The following is a 21345-nucleotide window of genomic DNA, read 5'->3' on the forward strand; positions in this document are numbered from 1 at the left end:
TTGGCACCCTTTGGGTACGGGACCCTAAAAACTGACGTGAGCGCAGCACTTCTACGTTTTATTTTGCAACATTCTTTACACTTACTATAAAATACCTACCAGTCATATTGACAACGGTGTCGGTGATGTTATTTAAAGGAATATTTTCTAATCCCTCAGACTTCTTCTATGACAAATGCATTGTGAATTATTTTCCTTCCAAGGCTATGGATAATCTTAAACGTTAAACTTTGACAGCAATAGACAGATGACATTTGAATTTAGTGTTACCAGTGCAAGACATTAGTTCTATTGCTGACATTAGTTCTATAGATATTCCGCAATATGGCGAGGTTTTGATAATTCTGGTCAGCCTTTAAAAACAATATTCAAACTCGATAACTGTTACGTAAAACGGTCTTAAATTTTTACCTTATTGTACCATATACGTGATTTTTAAACTTATCAATACACGAATAGCAAAAGCTCTACCCTCATTTTATACCGTGTGCGACAGAAAGAAGTAGTGAAGAAGATTTTGATTTGATTTGTGTTAAACAGTAGGTAAGTAAGCAGTACTTAGCTCTAATCTCATAAAAAAACAGTCCACACATACTTATTCAGCACTTCAAACCTATTGTTGAAAACTGATGTAAACTATAAGATTTTTCCTGACAAGCTCTGTTTGTAAAACTTGGCTACCTTTAAGAAGTTGATCACACACGCAAGCTTCACCCGGTCACAGTTCCCTTTCTTCTATCACGTCGCGGTTACTCTACAAATATTAGCCCCAACCTACTTAGCTTCGAAGTTTTTGTGTGTTGTTGACTCGCTTCCCACGCCGGAAAATGAAGCCCAGCCTTTGAGTTTTGAAGTACCTAGGTACCTATGAATGAATGAAGTATGTTGAATGTTGACACACACACCGCATGTGAATCTTTGAATGCGTAATTGATGAATATTTAATGGCTCAAGTTTGTAGTTTCACGTGCTAATTTAAGAACGAATTTTAGGGAGATATCAAATTTATTAACGTGGGTAGGTAAAATATTTATTGCACACAGCAAGTTCGAAAATAATTAGAAACTTGTACGAAAATTGAACGGTATATTAGAAACTAAATATTATCATTTATTGAACTACGTTAAGCTTATAACATTTCAGTCTTTACACTTATTAACAGTATTAAATATAGAATTGAAGTTAAATAATAGTACTTTCTAATTTATATTTGTATAATGTCGTTACTAATTTTAATGAATCATCATACACCGCCTGCCTGAACTATAGATAAATACACAGAATACGTGCAAGACCATTAATATTTTTAGTTAACTTGTAATGTTCATTTATGTCGAGGTCAAATTTCGAGAGCAAGTTTTAGTTGAGTAATTAACACAGGTACAATGTGCATAGCGACAGAAAGTGAGCTTACTAACCTGTTCATATATAAAAGAAATACCTACAAAACGTTCAATGAATTTAATGTGCTTTATTTTTTCGTAAGTTCCCGTAATATTCCTACGTATTTCCAAAAAATCATAAGTAGTATTGAACTATGATTTTTTTGGAAAATCCTTCTCTTCTCGTAAACTCTTAGACTCCTCAGATAGGATACTATTTAATTTTATCTCTAAGCACTTTTGCTATAAAAATCTCATCAACAATCCGGTGTGTCCTATAGCTAACGTTGGACCCGTCTTTCTCATCTTTGGCGCTAGCCGGTATTTACATTGGACATCCTTCTATGGGCAGCGAGACGGAGACGGGCCGGAAGCGGTTTTCGTTCCACCGAGTCCTACAAAGATTGTCCGTCGTGTTCGTTTCCACAAACTTATATAGCTCGTAGCGAGCTTATAAGTAGATACTTTCTAAAAAAACACTATCTAGACATACCTAAGGTAATATGTCCCAGTGGTCGACACTTTTAGACGGAAAATCAAACATTTCGTTGAATAACTTCGAAATTATTAGTCTTATCAATTACACAGATACATCAAAATGTTGAGCGGTTTGTCGTTGATGATATAGTAACTTTAAAATAAGGCTATATCTTATCACTATTATAATATATGATATTTCCTAAACCTCTAAAATTGTATCAATCTTTGACAGGCATTTTTACAATTTGTTTCCAGTATTTGACAGGCATATTATATAATGATTTTGATGTTATATTCTATATATTGTTATAAATGTATGAACAGTAACATTTAAATATACAATTTACCGCGCAAAACATTTCAGTACTTATTATAAACAATTATAATCGCTGATATGTAACATAATACTCCTATTATCCACTTAAAGGATAACTAAAAAATATCATAATGAGATAAATTTGTTATTTTATTAATAAAATGATAATAATAAAAATGTAAATTTAGTTAGTTATTCATTTTTATATATATATGTAACCAATCGTTGACCAGTTATGGCCTAGTATTTGACACCTAAATACATACCTGTCAAACACTGGGTCCCCATAGTAAAAGAGTGTCAAAGACTACTCAAACGACCGTTATAAATGTCTTGATTGGAGATAAAGGCTTAACTTGTGATCTTCTATCATACGATAAGGTTGAAATTAATATTCATAAAAAAATGATGCACTCCTTGTGCTTGACGTAGGTGTCAACCACTGGGAATTGAAGAAATTTTGTACCAGTGCTTGACATGCCTATTAAATAGTAAATAAAAGGATATTTGACCATTAAAACACACGAAAAAAATAATTAGTACACTTAGCAAACTGATTTTAGTTAAAACTTACCAACTGAAACAGTATGCCAGTGAATAAATCTACAAATCTGCACGAAATCCTTAATCAAACACGTAAGAAAAGTAGCGCACTTTCACTCTGAAGCACATGTAGCAAAGACTGACGTAATTTTTAAAAAGTATTGATTGAATGCTTTGACATGGGAAGCATAGATGGTACTAGTAGTATATTAAGCACGGTTCCAGCATATATCAATATCTGTTTCTTTATTTTTTCAAAAAAGCGGCTGAAATGTCAAGGATTGGGGGGTGTCTGCGATTGGGACATTTACATTACTTGTAATGAGTTTTATCTTTCTCTGGTAGATGATGTTGTCTTTATAATAACGCTCTAATTTTAGCGAGATATCAAACAATAAACAGGTTAACGAGCTGCATTATTTAGTTTTTGCTTGGCTGCTTCAACAATGTCTACCTATTATAAGCAGACAACTTCTTGCCCCGAAGGCATTCACCAGACTATGAACCTTGGTAATAATTAGGTTTCTTATAAATTCATTTGCACTACTCATTGTTTACCGTATTAATCAAATGACAAATCTTTGTTTCCCATAATTCCAATTTACATAATTTATTCATTTTTCATAATCATTGTAATCCATAACAAGCTTTTGAATGATTCGTTCCTGATTCGTCATATTATATAATTAGGAATGTGACGAATCAGGAACAAATAATTTAAGGAAAAATTTTACCCAAATAGGTTAGGTTAAAATTGCGTCAAGGCGCTAAGGGGCTCTACTACTCGGAATAGGAGCTCCGCGCAGCGGAGCTCTGTTGACATTAATAACAGTCGTTCAAGCCCCTATCAGAAGATGGATTCAGAAAGAAACACTATTTAGTATGGCGTTTGAGTATTCTATTAAATAATATTATTTCACTTAATAATATGGAAAATAATTAGCATACATTCGTATCATTATGGCATCTAATTTTCGGGAAAATAAGAATACATATATCAAATAAATTTTCTAGTACACGAAACATTCGGACAAATGAAATTTCGGGAATATGAAATTCGGGCAAATAAAATTAAATTATATAACTTTCGGGCAAACAATAGATAACCCTCTGTTTCCGCTGTGCTATACAAAGCGGTAGCTTATTTGGTTTCCTTCGGTTTTGATTTATTGGAGCGTTGCCCAATCATTGGCTCAAATATTTCTCAAAATAATTTACATCATTTGAGTTTTGATTGGGAACATCCTCCTTAAAAAAGCAAGTTAGTATATAAGTACTTGCATAAAGTAGCTTAGCAAGGGGCAGGCTTCCTACGCGCTTTTCAAGCAACAGCTGGGATTTTCATTAGGTTACTTTTTGTAGAACTTGCTCTCAGTACTATGCGATATGCATGCCCTGCACTTGATTCTATCTATCGCGTGGGATAGATTTAATAAACGATGATCAACGGAATGAACATTAGGTTTATGTTACCAATATTTAGCACAATTCTGACTTGATGAAAAACGCATTTTGAATGCTTGAATATAAATTGCTCTACCGACCGTTAAACTGAGTGAGATTTTCGCATAGGCGACCGCAACAAAAATAAATTTCATTCAAAAAGTATGAAATAATAAAATATGAAATAAAGGACTAGGCATCAATATCAACGGCGAATACATCACTCACCTTCGGTTTGCCGACGATATCGTGGTCATGGTCGATGGAAGAACTCAGCACGATGCTCGAAGGTCTCGATCGAGTCTCCCAACGGGTGAGCCTCAAAATGAATGAACAAGACAAAGATCATGTCGAATGTCCATGTGGTGCCTACCCCTGTTTTGGTTGAGAATTTGGTTCTTGAAGTTGTTGGCGCGTATGTATACCTTGGACAAACCGTCCAATTAGGTAAATCCAACTTCGAGAAGGAGGTCAATCATTGAATTCAACTCGGGTGGGCAGCGTTTGGGAAACTCCGCAATGTCTTCTCGTCCAAAATTCCTCAGTGCCTTAAGACGAAAGTCTTTAACCTATGTGTGTTGCCAGTGATGACATATGGTTCCGAGACGTGGTACTCTGAGCCTCTTTATAAGGCCTATCACTATAGGCCTTATAAATGAGCTATCGATCACTATAGGCCTAAGTTGCTCAGCGAGCTATGGAGAGAGCTATGCTTGGGATTTCTCTAAGTACGGGAGCGAATCAGAAATAAGGAGATACGTAGAAGAACAAGGATCATCGACATAGCCAAGCGAATTAGCTCGTTGAAGTGGCAATGGGCAGGCCATACAGCACGGAGAACAGATGGCCGTTGGGCCCGAAAAGTTCTCGAGTGGAGACCGCGGATTGGCAAGCGCAGCGTAGGACGTTCACCAACGAGATGGGCGGATGACCTGGCTAAAGCCACGGGTTCACGGTGGATGCAGGCCGCTGCCAACCGAAGCGACTGGAGGTCTATGGGGAAGGCCTATGTCCAACAGTAGATGTCCTACTGCTGAGATGATGATGATGATAGGCACTATTAAACTAAACTAACTATATTTGAAGATTTTAAAAATAAATGTTTGAAATAAACCCACCTGTTTATGCCTATAACTATAACAACCACTGATTAGGTCTGTATGAAAATTCAAGAAAATTTCGGTACCTTTGACAATAATGTGTAGCATCATCATGGAATCGTTTGTCCACAAAAAAAACCTGTAAACCCTGTGTGTTGAGTGGCCAATAAATAGGTAAATTAATTTTGATTCTCGACTATCTTTTCAACAGTAAGAGTTAGGCCACTAGTTTCTTAGAGAAATTAACGTTTGTTGATCTGTTCAACATTCCCTTTAAGTTACCTAACGGAAAAAAAGTTGTACCTATAATATGGATCAGTATGAATATATAGGTAGGTACAGAATAAATTGCTGTACACTCTAACCAACTGAATCGTGACCCACTGTGGAACCTTGTCGTAGAAAAAGTCATAGTGACATAGCGTTACTTGACAAGGGAATTTATTATGACACTTACTTGAGGACGTTCTACGGTAGGTCAGGAATCAAATGGTTAGACTGTGCCTACAGTAGATTCAGTGGCATATTTAAAATTAAAATAATAAAAAACGCTTTATTGCAGACCAGGCAGGATCCATAGTTTATTAGTAATATAATAATACATAAGTCTTATTTTTAAGGGTTAGTACTGAATCCTATTTAACACATCAAATCAATAATCAATAAATATAGTACCTAAGTCAAACAATTCTAATAAATTAATCATAATTAAATGTCAAATGTTGCATAAAATAACCATAATAAAATCAAAAATAAATTGCCTAGGTTTTGGCTTACCTACCTACTTGACATCAAAGATAACCGGTCTGTCACCCAAGTGCACAAAATTTCAGTGCCCACTGGACAATCCAACCTATCCAGCACACCGTTCAGGAGGCTGTTGGTACTGTCGCGCACTTGCTCATCAGAGAGGCCACACGTTTACACACTATTGTCTTAAAACTATCCGTGTTGGCTTCTAGAAACATCCCCGACGCACTGCACCAACGAGGCAGTCCCAACAGCATCCTCAAAGCATTGTTGTACTGGACACGCAAATTATTCAGCGACTTCTGGGTATACACGGTCCACAGGCTGCAGGTGTAAAACCTCTGGCAGTAAGCCTTAGAGAGAGTGATTTTGACATCACTTGAGCAACCTGCAAACCGTCGGGTCAACATATTTGCTCTTACAGCAAGGGCCCTCCGCTCGCGCTCAATGTCTAGGTTATCGAAGAGGTCCTCAGTGACCCAGTGACCAAGGTACTTAAATTCTGACACTCTTTTTAAGGGGGCTCCCAGCAGGCTAACTGGCGGGACTATTTCTGATTTCTTATTCCCAGCCTTGAAAACAAGAAACTCACTTTTTTTAGGTGTAGTCCGTGCGTCACTGCGTACCTCTCACATATATCCAATAAAACCTCGAGAGCTCTTGTCGACGGGCACAACAGCACCATATCGTCGGCATAGCTAATATTATTGACAAATTTACACAGCCGACGCCGGCACCACTGAGCGCCTCGATAAGACCATTCATGTACAGGTTAAAAAGCCGAGGCGAGGTTAACCCCTTGCCAATTAATTTAGGCAACTTACTAACTCTAATTCAACTCAATATTCTCTTAAAACTCCGAGGGTGTTGTTGTTCGCGTGACTTTCATTGAGTTTTTAATCCAGATGTGTGGATATCAACACCGATAATTTGATTCCTGAGGCAAAAGGCCGTACTCAGAGCGGTGCGGTGTATCCAAATTGTTACAGTTAATTTCACTGGCTGACGTGAAGCACTTGGGTATTTAATTAAACAATAAACATATTCAACAAGTTATAGGTACCGCAGCAAAGCGAGCGAAACCGAGCCCGAGGTCAAAGTCAAACTTTAAAACTCGTCTTGAATAACCCGAGGTTCATGTTTCAGACACTAGATAACTAGACTGGTGGTTTTTGTAAAAGAAACATCCAGTATAAAATTTTCATAAGCTAAATGTTTATAACGAGTACACAGAAAATAAATTGAGAACGTTAAAAGAGTGCCTCGCGATCTTTTCCACCTTGAAAATCTTGTGATAAATTTTATATAAGGGTTCGAATGAGGGTCGCTTGGATCCGGGTCGGAGGTTACTTCCATTTGATGTATTAATAGCTCAATTAGCGCCCTTTATTTGCGTAGCATATGAAAGTAAGAAAGTTACCTTAATACCTAATTACCTTACAATAATATTTTTCACACGATTAGACTTGTAAAAAAATCAACTAAGTAGCTAGAATCAGGTTAAAAAAGCATTGGATGGATAAAAATTTTGTTTGATTATTTTATCTTATTTTACTAACATAATAAAGGATGTGAATCTAAGTCTGTATGTCTGTCTGTTACTTCTACACCGTTCAACCCTTGTACCAATTCAAATGAAATTTAGTTTGGAGATAGATTGATACCTTGGATCACAGGATAAGTAGTTTTTATCCCAGAAAATTGCATAGGAATTCTTCGCAACGAGTTAGTGTAAATATACATTATACTTTGCCAGTTCAAAGGGTTAATTACTACTATAAACGAGTGATTGCAACTCGAACTGTGCCTGAAGCATTTTGAACAAGCCGGCGGCAAACAGAATCGTAAAGCATTTAGGCTTCACTGAGTATTATTAATCGCTTCAGCTCAACAAATGAATGTTGTATCAATATAGTTTCCTTCGATCTTTGAATAAAGACTCCGATTCGACACAGCGAGCGTCTCAATTGCAGTTAATTAATTATCTGTAATTAATGATCTTTCGTGCGGCGAAAGGAGCAGCCGCACGAGTCGTTTTCACACTAGGCCGGGTCCCAAGTAGTTTTAGCCCACCGTGGAATGAAGTTATTGAATATCAAAGTCACGCAAACTTCTCCTCGCCGCTTACTCCGCCCTCCCTCCAGACTACCAACTCCAACTCGTACATTCCTGGCTTCTCGAAGTAACTTTCTATTGTGAACGCGACGAACTTTATTCCCCTCCTATTACAATTTACTAAAATAATTAATCATACATATTAATGAAGTAATAATGAATAATGGAATTAATGGAAGTCGCACTATAGGTACATTTTCTCGAATAATTATACCCGTGCAATACGGAGTGGTAGACTCATAAATATTGAAATCGAAAGGCAGCAAATAAAAGTCCATTGATAACAACAAATATATAGCCGATTTTTAAATTTCACAGTTTCCACTGCAACACTGAAGTACTGTTTCCGTCACACAATAAAAAAAATTCAAAGCTACGCTTTATAAACTACACTGCACCGCAATCGCAATGCGTAACGAATAAATTCTCTGCGCTATCGCATGCCAAAGTACGCATATCCTGCATTTTTTGTCATTTCTATCTGCGAACAAAATACGAAAAATGTAATCCTAAATTTAGGACTACGGCTATTGTTCAGGTTATCCGTTAAATGATCACAATATTAGCAAACAATACCGGATAAATAATTTAGAGATGTACTCAGCGGCGAATGGTCACCAACCGATTTAACTTCGAGACCTGAGTAAAATTCTAACGTTGGTTTTACAAACGTAGGAATCTAAGTAACAATTAGCGCTACGAATGCTACGATTTAAGCGAAACTAATGATTATGTTGCTTTGAGATCTCTTTGCGATTATTTCACGAACTAAACAACAACTATATATGGCGACGTTCGGGGAAGTCGCGTAGCTAATAGGCCTGATAGAAATACAAGTAAGCTTAATTAACTTGGCGCTGCACGGATGCAACAGCAACCTGTTCATTGATTGCATAATTACAGTCGTATCCGCGAACTTAGAGTCCAGATAACTTTTTAAATTAAGCTGCCTTAAGTTGGCTTGTGAAACATGATTGTATCAAACTAAAGCCATTAAGGTTCCGCAAACTACTTCAAACAAGTGTTTGCGACCCGACTCTATTAAAAACTGAAACTCTTTTATTAAGCAGCAAGTAAGTAGTTTAGCTTCGTATTTTGTTTACGAAGCTCATTCTTTTTTCAGATGTAAATATTCGTATCGTGTCAGCCAGCGTAATCTTAAAGTTTACATTCTAGGTCAAATAAATGTAAGTCAAGTATAGTCAATTTAAACGAATCAACGGAACTAGGACAAATTATTGCATGATGAGCACTTCTGTGACGTACCTTGGACAAACCGCTTTTATTGGCCGTTAGTTTAATGTACAAATTACAATCGCGTGCATCATCTTTAATGACATCTACTAACTGTTTGGTTTAAGCGGCTCTTGCGGTACCTAAAGAAAAAGGTCGCTCTAGCTAGACTAAGCTAACACGAGCAGTGTTGACTCAGACTGGGATCATCTTGCTTCACGATATGTCGATGTAAGCGAACAAATCATTTGCCTTCGTAATGTTTGATATTCCTCGTAGCATAATAATGATATGTGCATGCTTCCCCTGATCCATAAGGAACATACGAATGTGGCATTCTTTGAATGCAGAATGGATAATGTTAATCAGGTGAATATACTCGTAATTTATTTAAAGAAAGTTCTGACGCGCTATGAACATTTTAATGTACAGTCAAGGACAAAGATATCGACACGGCCAAAGTTGCAAAAATATGTACACACGGCTTTATGCACTTAATATTAAGGCTGTGTATACATATTTTTGCAACTTTGGCCGTGTCGATATCTTTGCCCTTGACTGTACCTACCTAGTGCATGAAGGTTTCAGCGAATTGCTCTTTAGGTATATCCTATTTCTACCATTTGATTAAATATAGCCGTGTTGTATTGTATTTTTCTTAATATTAAGTAATTTAAAGGCATGTCTTATATTCCTTATTATTTTTAGGTACAAAGTCTAGCAGAAATTCTTTTAAGGGATTTGTTTTGTCTTTCACCCATTATTTTTATAAGTTTCCATACGTAATTATGTAAACCGACAATAAAGAGTTAAAGGTACATAAATGAGTAGGTACATCACGTAAATCGAGTGGGTAAGCTTTATAACCAAGAAATAATCAAGTTAAATAGATTTGCACGCCCACGTACAGGGAACTGTTATTTTGAATTAATTAATCGGCATTTAATTTGCTTACAGTCTAGCGAAATATTAGAAAGTCGGTTCACGGGTCTTGGTCTTGAGGTCAGCGCTATTATTTTTGTTCGAGTTCAGCATTATGGCCATCTTTCACCTCGATTCACTCAATCATTTCGGAAGCTTCAAGTGTCAAGTGGAATTGAAAAATAAATTATACAACAAAAATAGACGAGTCATCTAGTAATAATGCAGCAAAGGGGTCAGCTAAGACCCAGCATTTGTTTTTTGTGCCAACATTAAAAACAGTAACAGTTTAGATTACGAGGAAAAACTGATGAGAAAAATCGATCCTACAACATACCAGAAACTGCTATCGAGTATGGGATAATACAGTAAGACAGTGGAAAGGTACATAAGCACACAAAAATATCATAATATTGCACGTGATAAAACCTCGTATTCTCTTAATTTCTTTAATAAAAGAGCTTAACAGAAATATTGCTTGCCTTTTAAGCAAATTAATAAATTAAATAATTAATCTACAACAGCAAAATGACGACCTCATCTGCGTAAATTGTCCAAGATGTGTCTGGAATTGACCGGACTCGCAGCTATCTGACCGCAATTCCGAGTCATCTCCCGCAAATGAGAACATCTGACTATCTTGGAACAGAATTTCAACCATTTATAACCCAAATATATTGTTATAGCAAATATATTGGACCCTTCTGGCTCTAGTAACCCAGTTGAAATATTGTCGACTCAAACTGCTTAAGCGATTTAAGAAATATGACTTGAGGAACAAATTTGCTTATTTTAGTCTGGTCTAATACGTAGCTACTGTCTTCGGTTATACATTTAGACTTAGTTCTAAATTATACAGAACGAGTTAGGTACCGGATCGTATAATGGTCACTTTAGCAGGTTTACAGATTTTGAAAAAATTAAATAGGTGTGTAAAATTTCAGATAATTGATTGCAGAGTATGCTCTCTAAAATAAAGATTTGTAGTGCAACCAGCATCCAACCAAAATGCCGCCGTAGTTAAAAGTTCGGCAATTCAGAGGCAACGGGCCGCAGCGACCGTATCTCCGCCCGCTTTACCGCGACCACCCATTCACAGCGCTTATCCTAACACCTATTATACATAATAAATAGCCTCTAACTTAAATAATGACTACACTAATTATACCCCCATAATACCCCGCAAATGTTTGACCAACACTAGCAATGTAACTTGGCAATGCACCTAATATTCGTGCATAAACACAAACGATACGCGGTTACCTGCTGACCTGCAACAGTGCGTCCCCGTGTGGCGGATAAGTAATTGATAGCATGTGTCTATGCTACTCGAGATTGCTAGGCGCCATGCGACGAGGAAATGCGAAAAGTTACAAACTTTGTCGTTATCGGGACGCGGCGGCGCATCTGCCTTGAGAACGTGCCATCTGGATAAAAAGTGAACTTTGCGAACAGGCTCTGTATAATAATCGTTGTTACATTTAGCTTATACAACCATCATTTCGTCGGATATCGAAGAACAATAGTTATAGAAATTTCAATTTCCTCAGCGTCGCCGGCTATCATCAGGCTCCACTAGTGGTGACGCTGACCTAAATTTATCCCTTATCCACATTTTATTATTAACCCGTAGCGTTATTTACTTCAAAATATCCATTAATAACTATATTATATCAGCTTTATTTTCAAAATAAATACTCATATGAGAACTATGTTTTATTTCAATATTCTTGCGCACTCAACAGAGACACTAATTCTTTCTATTTTGAACGCAAATGTGAAAGCTTACAGCTTGGGTTTTTTGTTAAAAAAAATATGGTTGTCAAATAAGACAAAGAAAAATATTTATTTAAGAACTCCGACTTTTCTCATGTTAAAGCTATCCCGGAGTATTTTATTAAAAGTAATATCCTATCGAAAGTAAGCTCTGGAATACGATCGTTAATATTGAAAAAGGGGCGTGCTTTATTTTTTCGCTAACTGACGACCTCTGAGTAAAAATTAATTTCGTAGGTACCTACAGCGTTCTTGTTGCTTACGGGTGTATACTTCAGAGACGATTTCGCGTTTTAATTTCATTCGATCTTTTCTTTTGTACGGCTCATTACTGAGCTAGATCTAGGACGGTTGAGTAACTGATGACAGCAATAGCAGTACATATTTAGCACAAGCAACATTACAAAAATCATTGCCAGTCATGACATGTAATTACGACGTATCATAACTACAAAGAGGTTTATGTAATTTTGCGTTATGTCACTGATATCACGTCCGAATAATTCGAGTACTAATAGTTAAATTACACGTTCTCGCCAAAGTTGTTGTTATGGACTAGGTTGATATCACGAATATGTGCAATTATTGTCAAGTGGTACGTTGGTACAGTCACCAGCACCAATATCTGACACAACAAGCGTGCATAAATATCTGATACGACTCTATTTCTAGGGCCGGAAGGACGTGTCAGATATTTTTGCACGCTCCGCTGTGGCAGATATTAATGCTGGTGTACATTAGCTAACTGAATTGTAGGTTCGCTCATTTATCATTGAAAATATATTTTTTAAAGTTGAATTTTTTGTTAAATTATTTTATTAAATATGGATTTTTAGGATTAGAGTAAGTTAGTTTTAGTTCTTTTTTATTTATTTCTGTTAATTATTGTATATATTTTATTTGTTTGTTTATAAATAAATGGAAAATTATACTTTTTATTAAATCGTGTTCTAAAGTTTACTCGCGCCGTGGCATGGCTGGTTTAAATAGAAATTAACCAAAACGTGAACTTCTATTTATAAAACAACTATTAATAATCAATATTAGTATTTAACGGCATTATTCTAATGGCACTCGTAGATAAGCAATATTTTACTACTGGAGCTGTAAGTTCAGTTTATTACGACGGGAGTAAGTATTGAATAATACGATGTAATCGTTCAAAATAAAACGTGCGTGATATACCTTTAGTCACAGTAGTTGGGCTCTTAATGTGTAAATCTAATAACATTGCTTATTTATTTCGAGCAATACTTCGCATTCATAAATTATAATTTTCTGAATCCTATCTCGTAGTTACAATGCGCCGGCACACATTAAATTCAATTCTAATTCCGATAGGCTAAAATAGAGGCGTTAGGTACTGAATTGTAGATGTTATTCCTAAGCTACCCGTACATGGCGTAGACATAAGTATCTCAAGTTAGATATAACTATTTACGCCCTTCCCACGATCAGATCAGACACACAATAATGATGTAAGTACAAATATTTAATTATGTACAATCTCAAAATTTATTTGAAACGTTCAAGTTCAATCACGTCTGTGGGTTGATGTAATTTCTTTACTCCCACGGTCTAAAATCTTTATTGTCGTTGTCAGCTATTATGTCCAAAATTGGCATGTTTACAGAATTTGGCCGGTGGCGTCGTGCCGCGGCGGTTAGTCGGATTTCCATAGTCGTGGGGGTCGTATCGCTTATTGAGCAACCGTCATTGACCATCACGAAACGTTTTCAGTCCCCTTTAATTATTTGATCGTTGGCCGTATAATCTACGTGGCACTTGAAGCGGAAAGGTTTTTTTCAATGAATCATTTGTGCTTTAATTTAAGCTTTTGTTAACTTTTGAAACCCTGAATTACTCACGTTTCTACAAAGTTTTACCAATTATGCTGAAAAATTGTTACGCTTGGCCGAAAATATTTGCGTTGAACAAAACATCAATTAAAATGGGTATTTATTACATTTTTACTATTTTAGAAACTTTCAATTTTTTTTAAAAGAAGCTTGCCCGTTCCACTGGTGACCATAGGGCTGGCTCTTTCCTGGGTCAACGTATTGGCATTGCCATACAACGAGGAAACGCAGCCAGCCTTATGCATGGGCACCCTGCCCGAGAGCAGCGACTTGGGTGATATTTGTAAATATAGATTTTTAGGGTTAGAGTAAGTTAGTTTTAGTTCTATTTTTATTTATTTTTGTATATAAATAAAAAAAAACTAATTTTAAATAGGAATTTATTCTTCGATTTTTTTAACACCGGAAGCGTTATCAACTGAACCGTGCGCTGAATTGTTAGTTAAAAAACATCGATTTTCGCTTTTAAACTGGATAGCGAATTGCGAACAGCGCTAGACCTAGAAATTATGTGAGAAGATTTCACCTAAAAACTAGCGTCAGCCGCAGCCGCAGAGCATATCGGGAGTGGTAATTGAGTGCCACCGCTGGCTCCGGCGCCTATTATCGAGCACTCGCCGGTGTGAAGAGCTCGGTAAATTCCCAGCCTTATAGCTGACTTGAACCTTTTGGCCAAATCTGATGCCATTCCTTTTGTTTTAGGTGTGCAGTTCGTTCTTGTTTGGAGCTTTATTTCCATTAAAATTCCCCCCTTTGCAGTATTTTTACCTTATTGACGCCATTTGACGCTAAAGTTAGACTTTATATTAACCGTATCATTGCATTGAAATAAAGTTCTACCACTATAAATCACTTTATTTTTCGTCACGTAAGCACGTAATAAAAATTTGTACGAGGGCAATATCGAAGATTCAAGTTTATGTGGGGTGGAGTAAATGGAGTTATTTTTTGCTATGCCACCCGCGGTTTCTCACTTCATCTGATTCGGCGTTTATAGCAGGGATAGTGCGAAAGGAGCCGTAAAATCGCCGATAAAAGCGCTTTATCGCGTCTACATTTCTACGAACGTTCAATTTACTTTTTCTAATTTGGTAGTAGGTACATACGACACGGGGGAGTGGCTTAGTTGTCTAATGTCTTTTTTAACTCCATGCGCATTGGAGGAAAAATTGAGTACGTACAGGAAAGGAAGAAGAAAATGAGCGAACTTTGAAAGCAATAAAATCTATTATACTGATAACTCAATATCCTTCATTTCGAGGATAACTCGCCCATGAGCGCTCCCGAAGGCATCCCGAGTCACGACGTGACAGCAAACCAGGCTCCTGAGCGAACGCCGTCCTTATTCAGATCATTTCGAATAAACGTTCCACAGTGCACGTTCTGTCGTCTCTCTCCAACCAGCGAGAATTCACATATTTCAACTGGTGTGGGTGATACTCAGTTGCTATTGAATTGGACTCAAATTGTGGAGCGGCTAACCTCGTTAGATGCGGATAGGACGCCCGGCTGGATTCTGCAAGCAAGCAATGCCCCGGCAATTCATTATCTGCAACCTGCGGCGTAAATGATCGCTCGTAGTAATCACAGGGACTCTCAATGGGAACCGATTTCCTGCCTATAGTTTACCTTCATTGCGCTGCACTTAGGGAACGCGTTAATCGAACCATTTACCACCATAAACACGTCTTCTATGCACGGCTCCTTGTTTTTTATTTAGACGTTTCCTTTATTTTACTTCGTTTACATTGGATCGAACGGAGTGCTAATAGAAATAAGCTGACCCAATTAGAGCAACACCAATAAAGTCAATTTTAATATTTTTTTATATTAGTTGGATATTCTAGTCTGGGTTGTCATTGTAAATTGGACCACTGACCACCAAGTATGAGGAATTAAAGTACGAGCAGTAGAAAATGCGAGAACTAGTATGAATGGAATAGAGCAAGAACAGGCTCCAATACACTGAAAAAAAAAACCGGCCAAGAGCGTGTCGTACACGCCCAAGATAGGGTTCCGTAGCCATTACGAAAAAATCCAATAATATTTTTCTTAGGATTTCGTATTGTGTACTGAATCTTCCAAGTTTAGGTATATTTTATACCTTAGGCTGCTATTTACTCTTAAACTACTAATAATTCTCAAGAAAACTTAACCATTATAGTTTTCCTTGTAAGGTTGATATATTTAATACCATCCTGAATTTTTTCAAATTTTTCCACCCACCGGCTTAGATTTTAGAGGGGGGGGACGCTCGATTTAAATGAAAATTTGCACTTTAAAGTTGAATATTTTGCAAACAAATCACTGAATCGAAAAATCGTTTTAGCGACCCCCTAATGGTAGTAGACCTATCCAACGATACCCCACTCTACAAGATTGGATGAAAAAAAATCACTCCCAGTTTACGCCTATGGGAGGTAGGTACTCTAAAAAAAAATTACATATATATTCGTGCAAAATTACAGCTTTCTAGCATTGATAGTCCCTGAGCAAAGCCGCGGACGGAATGGCGAAACTATAAGGGTTCCGTTTTTGCCATTTTGGCTACGGAACCCTAAAAATTGGACCACTTAGCCTGATTTTAGTTACTTACCACTTTAATATCCACTCAAACATTATTTTTTACTCTAATCTCAACCGTTATGTTAGTTTCCTACATATAAAATAAAAGATAATGTTACCTTTGACCAGCGCGTTTGTAAAAATATGGCACAATGGTCCGTTAGAACTTTTCACATTCATTGCAACTTATCTCGGCATAAAGCGCTGTCAGGGGAATGAAAAGTACAGTCACGGGCGGGGGCTGTCAATGCGACTGATTGCAACTGCACAACGAACTGAATCTACTCGCGCACGCAATATGTCATTTGCACACAGCACACGCTTGCACGCGCACGGACACTGAAAAATAAAGTATAGTACTGAAGGTAGGTACTTATTAATTTCTACTTAATACTACTACTCAATATTGACACCTAGTCGGTCGTGTGGAAACCTTGTTTGTGTCAGTGTAGGAAAAACATGGCACCATCTGAAAAACAAAAGAAAGTTAATTTTGGCGATCGACTTTGGAGCATGCGTTATTTACTTATTTTTTGATGTCTCGTGTTACTGGTCTAGAAATGATTGTATAATCAGCCTGCCTAATGTGAAACCTATAATGAAACTATTAAAATTCAAAGCCAACTCAGAGTAAGGGTAAACACAAAATCCCCTAGTTCCGGTTTAAATCGGTCGGAGCAATCCCCTCAGTACTGAGGCCCCAAGTTGATTACGTCAACGTCAATATAGTTACATTATGATTCTATATCGATACGTACTTTTGTGCTCGCGCGATCATAACTCGCATATTGGATGTTAATATAATAACAGTACAATCATATCGAGCAGGCGTGATCGACTCAAACTGGGGATTACTTTCCTTTACTTCATTGCACGCGATGCCGTGTCGGTGTGCTGATTTAGGAAATTCCTGTCACATGTTTTGACGTGGAAATTGACATATTGGTAGCATGCAGCAGAGCCGCTTGGGAAATATTAACTAGTGTAAGAAACTTATACAAACATACTGTCATAAACTTAATTTTACTGTCATAAAAATAGTAGTTAGTATTAGTTGTTGCAGTAGTAGGTAGTTGTCGAAAAGTATCTCAACGTTTCGACCCCATTGCAGTGGTCTTGGTCACGTATAGAACATACTTTATGGATCCATTTAGATCTCAATTACATATTTTTAATTTACATTGTTTATGATAACAGCCTTTAACCCTTAAAGTATGCTGCCTACATTTCTATGATTGACAGCATTTGGCACACGCAGACGTCGATAAGGAGGAGGCTAACGCTAAGCTAGAAATTGTGCAGCGTCATCTAGTTCGAAGCTCTGTGCCAAGTATACGTTAGTTTAGGTAATTTTGATCTCATATACAAGTTTTAGGAAAGTTTTATAGCTACTGCAAAATTAAGGTTGGTATACCCGTGATAACGTACTTAACTCTAACCCCAATAAATCAACCCTAAACAAATTAATAAACGTACTTGCTCGCACACGCCTTTCGCACGCAAACAGCTCCGTTTTCGCAAAAACAAAATGTAGTCGCAAATTTTAATAACGACTTCAAAATGTATTTAGCATTTAAAGCAAAGTAGAGGGCAAATAGAGCGTGTGTGGAGGCAATTATTTGTAGTTGGACGATTCCTCCGAACGAGGGTCGCCTCGTATTTGCTTGCGGCATTACGCGCTGCTTAATCCTGCCTTGACTCGTAGGGAGACAAATTCACATTTTAATCCAGCTATTGACACAGTCGACCCCGTTTTGTACTTGAAACTCAATCTAAAGGAACTAATTGTCGCGTTACGAAATACTTTCATAAAAAAGGACTAGCCGTTTTATAAGGTGTTCCCTTCTTTCACAGACAGAAATTTCACAGAATTTCGTTTCGCCGAAAATGTTTCATATAATATTTAGGCCTTGTATTTTTACTTTGAAATCTATTGTTTCAATTACTATATACTTGAATGAAACATATTTAATAGAAAAATAATTCAAAAAACAATTGTGTCAAACCATAGAATTAATTTTTAAAGAATATTTTTTGTTAGGTGTATTTATTCAAGATATTTTGTTTCAACAAAAATGTAAAAATAGACGTTATGTCGTCCATAATTTAATAAAAATTAACACATTTTAATATAGTAATTTTATGTAGGAGAGATTTCGTTAGATTAGAGCTGTAACCCCACCAGAAAGCGAATCGCTACCAGCAAAGTAGATAAGGTTAGAACTGTGACTCCACCAGAAAGCGAATCGCCACCAGAAAAGTAGGTTAGGTTAGATTAGGTTAGAAGTGTGACCTCACCAGATTGCTACAAGAAAAGTAGGTTAGGTTAGAACTGTGACCTCACCAGATTGCTACAAGAAAAGTAGGTTAGGTTAGAACTGTGACCCCATCAGAAAGCGGGTCGCTACCAGAAAAGTAGGTTAGGTTAGGTTAGAACTGTGACCCCACCAAAAAGCGAATCGCTGCCAGAAATGTAGGTTAGGCTAGGTTAGAACTGTGACCTCACCAGATTGCTATCAGAAAAGTAGTTTAGGGTAGAACTGTGACCCCACCAGAAAGCGAATCGCTACCAGAAAAGAAGGTTAGGTTAGGTTAGGTAAGGTAAGAAACTGTGACCACACCAGAAAGTGAATCGCTACCGTTATAGGAGGGTATGCATTTTGTCGCAGGTATGAATTAAAACGTTTAGAAACTACCACCACATTAAATGTTTTTCTTTGTAATAAGTTTTATATCAACTAAATAATATATGTAAATACTGTATAGATTCAGGCGTTACTTTGCGGAGCTCCATGTTCAAATAAATGGAATATCTGTCTTGCTCCTCTGCCAAGTAGTGAGGCCAAGTCGTGCGAAACAGCTACGTTTGAGTTGGAAAAAATGTTTTTTCATGCAATTTAGCCCGCCCTCCCTCCGCATAAAAAAAACGTAAATAACCAACGCAAACGTAACTGAACCCACCACCACCACAACCATAAAAAAGATCCCGGACACGTGTTTCGCTTCTCACCGCTGGTAATGCTTTGGAGGGCGGGTTAAATTGCATGAAAAAACATTTTTTCCAACTCAAACGTAGCTGTTTCGCACGACTTGGCCTCACTACTTGGCGGAGGAGCAAGACAGATATTCCATTTATTTTAATTTTTAATTAATTTTGTTATTCTATTAAATGAATACCTAAATAATGAGTGTCATTAGTAACAATAATCAATGATACAAATTTCTTCAAAGTAAGTGTTCCATGTATTGATTATTCTATGAAACAATAATATGAGAAAAGAAATCTGTTAAACGAAATTCTATTCAAATGTTGTCTATGAAACAACGTACAACCGTTTTATAATCATGCCAAGTTATTGAATTAATCGATGTTGTGATTGCTTCCTGTGAAATAAATCAGTTATCTCGTGATACGGCAATCACTTTCTAATGCGCACCACGACTAATTGATTGTTGCGCTATCACACAATAACAAATACAAGATGTTTTTGTTTAGTCCAGAATATTTCAACAGGTAATTGGGTTAGTTTGACTGACTGATATTTTATTTATTTGTGATTAACAAAATCTGGTGTCAATAATGGTATGATTGCATTTTGAATTAAACGTTCTGATAAAAAACTTTTACAAAGGCATACTCTATTCATACTTATATTGAAACTAACCATCTGCTGAAATATTCCGGATTCATTGTAAAACATGTATGGTCTCTGCCAAATGTGTTAGGACCTCTTTTTCTTCTTTAGTGACCCATTCAGATCTAATGCTGCCACAGACTCTACATGTTTCAATAAATTGAATAACATTTCTGACATATTTTTTATGGACTTGTATTTAGGTTAGCAGTACCCACCTACATACACCTTGCAATTGTAACCTGTATAAGTTTAGAGCAGATCCATACACCAATATAACTAATTTACTTTGCTACTATTTAAATGATTTTTTCTTAATTTTATGCTGAGCGTGTTATTTTTACACACACACAAACATCACGCCTGTATTCCCAAATGGGGTAGGCAGAGCACACGAAACGTTACCGCTTCGGAGCCACTTTTAGCAATTTAAGTTTGACAAAAACGGTACAATAGTGACAGAAGAGTGACAGGTTGCCAGCCTACGGTAGCCTACGGTATACCTTAACCTATATCCTCAGTCGCATCTTACGTCATCCACGGAAGAAATGGAGAGGTGTAATTCTAACCCGACACCACACTGTTATTTTTATATCCAAAATAAGTATCCCTCTTTTTAAGTCTCGGGTTTGTTTGATTTGATTACCTACTGCAGATTTTATCCGCTTGATTGGACATTATTTAGGTATTGTTGGTGGCGTGATTTCGAATTGTTCTCGTTTATTTTGAGTATTAGTACCTCTCACATATTCATTCTTGCATTCTTCAGCCTCTAAGTAATAAACGTTACGTCTATATTTTATTTAATCTTATATCTTTATGCGAGCAATTCTTCTATATTTACCTATTTATTTCCGGAATCTCAGAAACTGCTCTAACTATTTTGACCAATATTGCTATATGAGGGGCTTTCATGTGCGAATCGACCTATTTGCTCCCATCTCTGGTATAACGCATGTTTTCGATTTTTGGCATGTCTTTTAGTGTAAATTTTAAATGCAATAAGATCAGTAAATTCTTCCGCTGTAACATTAGCATGGTGGTTCAGCCAGCAGTAGGTACTTGCAAACCGGAGCTCTCTAGTTTGACTTTCTCGTTTCATTTATATATTTATTTAGTTTAAATTTTACTTTAATAGCCTGTTTAAGGAAATATGTAGGTATATAACTTCTCCAAAAAAAATTGCAATGTACCTAACAAAAAATACGTACTTATTCCATTAAGCAA

General features: G+C 36.8%; 1 protein-coding gene across 5 annotated transcripts in view; it reads left to right on the plus strand.

Moving 5' to 3' along the window:
• Positions 1-21345, plus strand: part of LOC141437726 (major facilitator superfamily domain-containing protein 12-like) — a 72378-nt gene that overhangs the window by 10668 nt on the left and 40365 nt on the right. The gene's annotated exons all lie outside the window — the stretch shown is intronic.

This window comes from Choristoneura fumiferana, chromosome 18, assembly GCF_025370935.1.
Source record: "Choristoneura fumiferana chromosome 18, NRCan_CFum_1, whole genome shotgun sequence".
Taxonomy (NCBI): domain Eukaryota; kingdom Metazoa; phylum Arthropoda; class Insecta; order Lepidoptera; family Tortricidae; genus Choristoneura; species Choristoneura fumiferana.